The sequence below is a fragment of the Mya arenaria genome, chromosome 3 (genome assembly GCF_026914265.1).
Source record: "Mya arenaria isolate MELC-2E11 chromosome 3, ASM2691426v1".
NCBI classification, from domain to species: Eukaryota; Metazoa; Mollusca; class Bivalvia; order Myida; family Myidae; genus Mya; species Mya arenaria.
This window is the reverse complement of record NC_069124.1, coordinates 89,198,749-89,204,748: the sequence shown is the minus strand read 5'-3', so window position 1 is coordinate 89,204,748 and position 6,000 is coordinate 89,198,749.

The following is a 6,000-nucleotide window of genomic DNA, read 5'->3' as shown; positions in this document are numbered from 1 at the left end:
TCGACAAGATCAAAGGGACACGCTCATGTTTTGTAAAATGCACCCTTTTATGACGAAATAACGTGTGGCAAAACATTAGGAGTGTTAAACTAAGAACAAGACAACAAAAGTTGATATTCGCTCAAAAACTTTCTTTGAACGCCAATATTTTAAATAGCGTTAATAGCTTTAAGGTTAAATTAACTCTCAGTTGCTGTACTTGTGGGAAAGCGGTTTTGTTGTCATTCCTCTACTTTTTCCCTGACTGTACCGGCGTTGTTTGTACCCCACTAGAACCAGGTTAGGCAAGCCATCCATCATAAGGATGCAAAGATGTGTTAGTGCATTACGGTACGCCATTCACCATAAGGATGCAAAGATGTGTTAGTGCATTACGGTAAGCCATCCATCATAAGGATGCAAAGATGTGTTAGTGCATTACGGTATGCCATCCATAAGGATGCAAAGATGTGTTAGTGCATTAAGGTATGCCATCCATCATAAGGATGCAAAGATGTGTAAGTGCATTACGGTAAGCCATCCATCATAAGGATGCAAAGATGTGTTAGTGCATTACGGTATGCCATCCATAAGGATGCAAAGATGTGTTAGTGCATTAAGGTAAGCCATCCATCATAAGGATGCAAAGATGTGTTAGTGCATTAAGGTAAGCCATCCACCATAAGGATGCAAAGATGTGTGAGTGCATTACGGTAAGCCATCCATCATAAGGATGCAAAGATGTGTGAGTGCATTAAGGTATGCCATCCATCATAAGGATGCAAAGATGTGTTAGTGCATTAAGGTATGCCATCCATCATAAGGATGCAAAGATGTGTTAGTGCATTAAGGTATGCCATCCATCATAAGGATGCAAAGATGTGTTAGTGCATTAAGGTATGCCATCCATCATAAGGATGCAAAGATGTGTTAGTGCATTAAGGTAAGCCATTCATCATAAGGATGCAAAGATGTGTTAGTGCATTAAGGTAAGCCATCCGTCATAAGGATGCAAAGATGTGTTAGTGCATAAAGGTAAGCCATCCATCATAAGGATGCAAAGATGTGTGAGTGCATTACGGTAAGCCATCCATCATAAGGATGCAAAGATGTGTTAGTGCATTAAGGTATGCCATCCATCATAAGGATGCAAAGATGTGTGAGTGCATTAAGGTATGCCATCCATCATAAGGATGCAAAGATGTGTGAGTGCATTACGGTAAGCCATCCATCATAAGGATGCAAAGATGTGTGAGTGCATTAAGGTATGCCATCCATCATAAGGATGCAAAGATGTGTGAGTGCATTAAGGTACGCCATCCATCATAAGGATGCAAAGATGTGTTAGTGCATTAAGGTTTGCCATCCATCATAAGGATGCAAAGATGTGTTAGTACATTACGGTAAGCCATCCATCATAAGGATGCAAAGATGTGTGAGTGCATTAAGGTACGCCATCCATCATAAGGATGTAAAGATGTGTTAGTGCATTACGGTAAGCCATCCATCATAAGGATGCAAAGATGTGTGAGTCATTAAGGTAAGCCATCCATCATAAGGATGCAAAGATGTGTTAGTGCATTAAGGTATGCCATCCATCATAAGGATGCAAAGATGTGTTAGTGCATTAAGGTTTGCCATCCATCATAAGGATGCAAAGATGTGTTAGTGCATTACGGTAAGCCATCCATCATAAGGATGCAAAGATGTGTGAGTCATTAAGGTAAGCCATCCATCATTAGGATGCAAAGATGTGTTAGTGCATTAAGGTACGCCATCCATCATAAGGATGCAAAGACGTGTTAGTGCATTAAGGTACGCCATCCATCATAAGGATGCAAAGATGTGTTAGTGCATTAAGGTAAGCCATCCATCATAAGGATGCAAATATGTGTGAGTGCATTACGGTACGCCATCCATAAGGATGCAAAGATGTGTTAGTGCATTAAGGTAAGCCATCCATCATAAGGATGCAAAGATGTGTAAGTGCATTACGGTACGCCATCCATAAGGATGCAAAGATGTGTTAGTGCATTAAGGTATGCCATCCATCATCAGGATGCAAAGATGTGTAAGTGCATTACGGTACGCCATCCATAAGGATGCAAAGATGTGTGAGTGCATTAAGGTAAGCCATCCATCATAAGGATGCAAAGATGTGTTAGTGCATTACGGTACGCCATCCATAAGGATGCAAAGATGTGTTAGTGCATTACGGTATGCCATCCATCATAAGGATGCAAAGATGTGTTAGTGCATTACGGTACGCCATCCATCATAAGGATGCAAAGATGTGTTAGTGCATTACGGTAAGCCATTCACCATAAGGATGCAAAGATGTGTAAGTGCATTACGGTACGCCATCCATAAGGATGCAAAGATGTGTTAGTGCATTACGGTATGCCATCCATCATAAGGATGCAAAGATGTGTTAGTGCATTACGGTACGCCATCCATCATAAGGATGCAAAGATGTGTTAGTGCATTAAGGTAAGCCATTCATGACGCAATGGGCGACGCCTCAATGATGACGACACCCCGACGATGACGCAATGGGCGACGCCTCTCTGATGACGACACCTCGATGATGACGCTATGGGCGACGCCTCACTGATGACGACACCTTGACGATGACGCTATGGGCGACGCCCCACCGATGGCGACACCTCGACGATGACGCTATGGGCGATGCCTCACTGATGACGACACCTCGACGATAACGCTATGGGCAAAGCCTCACTGATGACGACCCCTCGACGACTACGCTATGGGCAACGCCTCACTGATGACAACACCTCGACGATGACGCTTTGGGCGACGCCTCACCGATGACGACCCCTCGACGATGTCGCTATGGGCGACGCCTCACCGATGACGTCACCTCACCGAAGATGCAATGGGCGACGCCTCATTGATGACGACACCTCGACAATGACGCAATGGGTGAAGCCTCACCGATGACGACACCTCGACGATGACACAATGGGCGACGCCTCACTGATGACGACACCTCACTGAAGACGCAATGGGCTACGCTTCACTGATAACGACACCTCGACGATGACGACACCTCAACAATGACGCTTTGGACGACGCTTTACTGATGACGACACCTCGACGATGGCGCTTTTGGGCGACGCCTCACCGATGACGACACCTCGACGATGACGCTATGGGCGACGCCTCACCGATGACGACACCTCGACGATGACGCTATTGACCACGCCTCTCTGATAACGACACCTCACGATGACGCAATCTTGTTACCAGTAATTAATTTTATCCATATATGCATTATCTAAGAAGTCGTTAAAGGTGTATCACTCAAGATTAATGTTTTTTTGTTATACATGTGTAAGTATAAATATTAAATACGAGTGTCACTTTAAATTTGTTTTCAATAAAAAAAATCGGTGAATTGCTATAAGTATAGTTTAATAGTGTTATGTTGATGTTTCTTATTTATAAAATGGTCAAATTTAAAGAATAAAATGATATGACTAAACTAGTTTATATTAAATGATAATAATTGACATGGAATATTGTATAAGGTTCTTGAATACCGTTCGCTGTGTCTGCAATTTGTTTGGTTTGACGCCAGGTCAATCGTAACAACTCGGCCATCTTCGGCAAGCTACGAGATAGACCTCGTAAATAGTAATAATGTGATACCTGTGTCCGCCTTCTGGTAGTAAAATGGTCTGGTAGATGACGTGTCCGTCAGTCCCCAAAGGATTCATTCATATAAACGCTATCAGGTGCATTTCTGAGCCTGCTAGAATCGACTCCCGCAATGTGTGTATTTGTATACAAAACCATTTTTTTTCTGAGTTTTGCTTAAATTAGAAATACTTCGCCTTGCATGATTATTTTGATAACGTACTTCTAATGCCAACATCATGAGTGTGTTGTATGTTTTCTACGTACCTTGCTTCAAGAGCAAGTTAACATTTATTGTCCAGCCTTAAATTTGATTTCTAAGGCATAATTATTAGCTAATCATCATCATCATCATCATCATCATCATCATCATCATCACCACCACCACCACCACCACCACCACCACCATCATCATCATCATCATCGACGTCGTCGTCGTTGTTGTAATAGTCGTCGCCATCATCAACGTCGTGGTGGTTGTAGTCGACATCGCCACCACCACCACCATCACCACCACCACAATCATCATTATTATCATCACCATCATCATCATTATTATCACCAACAACACCACCATCATCATCATCATTACCAACAACACCACCATCATCATCATCATTATAACACATTTTCATCCTTATCGTATTAAATACAAATCAAACAATATTTTCAACGTTTAATGATATCTTCTTCAATTATAATCAAATTGTGTGACATGTTAAATAATAGGCCATTGTATATTCAATTATTTAGGTAACTAAATGTGTTTACTGTTTGGGTATTTCTTTTGTAGCAATTGTCCATATATGATATTACTATTTTGGAGATATTATTATATTTACGTGAAATTTATGTAATAGATAATTCAAATTAAAAAGGTCAACGTGTTATTGGTATATTTGTCTATTAAATACGGATTATCATCCCCATCAATCAATTATCCCTAAGCGAAGTATATCAAATGATATCTAATTAAACTAGGAAATGAGTTCATTTGTAAAGGGATTCTTTTTTAAAAAGTCGATCAAGTTTAACCGATTATTGCACGTGTTGATTGCGAACTGTTGTGTTATAATTGAAAAAAAGACAGTTTTCATCCAAGTTCGATAATTATGTTTAATAACACCAGCCTCAACGACATTGCTGTGTACAGTTAAATCTATTTTAGGATGCATGCAAATACACAACATAAATCAAATTAACTGAATACACATAGAAAGTGGTTGATGATAATTAGTTCCGGGAAAAGTAACATATATTTCTATAAATAGAATGACACTTCCCCATTGATTGTTTCACTGTTTTTCATCAAACATGAATTCCCATAATCGATGCTAACCCTAAACTTATTGTTCACATTTTGGTGAATTCGAAATAAAGCTCTTCACTCGTATCGTTAAACTCGAGAACCTTGAATGACGGCGAACTGTTCATATGTTCTCGGATGTCTTTCATCTCACTGGCAGGTTCCACCGTGCAGCCCTGCATGTCGCATGTAATGGTGTGTGGTATGTTCTTCATCGTCTCTATCAGACTCCGCACCGCCTCCGCTGTCATTGTCACAATCCATAGTGTAATATCGGTGATGGAGGCTGGAGGGAGGAGGTGGAGCTCACCTAGATCTGTATCCCATATGTCAAGGCTTTGTAACTGAGGGAGACTTGGTAGTGTATCCACAAGTAACTGGACATTCTTAACGCTCTGTAACTCAACATGTTGTAGTTTACTCCACCTTTGATCGTGTTTAAATAATCTAAATATGTACATTTCAACATTCGATGATACTCTCCATAAGCCACATGTTGTAATATGTGTTGGATCAACCTGCACACGTGTTGTATTGTCTCCCAGTATACACAGATATTCCAGCCTGTGACACTGGGACAGGTCATACTGCCCATCACGGAACATCAGTGTCACTGCTTTGAGGGAGTCGGAGGAGGATGTGATCACCTCCTGCAGCTCTTCCCCATTAATTTGATCATTGCAATCACTGATGTATAGTGACTGAATACGTTCCTTGTTTATCATCATCAGCTTTTTTAACACTACGACATCCTTGTCACTATCCTGGTATCTATCAATATAGAAGTGTGCGAGATAGAGCGGTATGTCACCATAGTTGTTCGCCCTGGCTTCACGGTGTCCGGAGAGAATCGGGGCCTGAAGTAGTCTAGCCTCTCTACTGTAGAATGATGGTCGGTATGGTGGTATAGAACTATTGATCCATGAAGACATTTGTACACCGAGCTCGGGCTTCATTCCACATATGAAAATAAATGTCTGAGAAACATCTCCCAAGATATTTTCCTTATTATCTTGTTCGTACTTGTTTGATAGCTGACTGTAGTCGTTTTCATT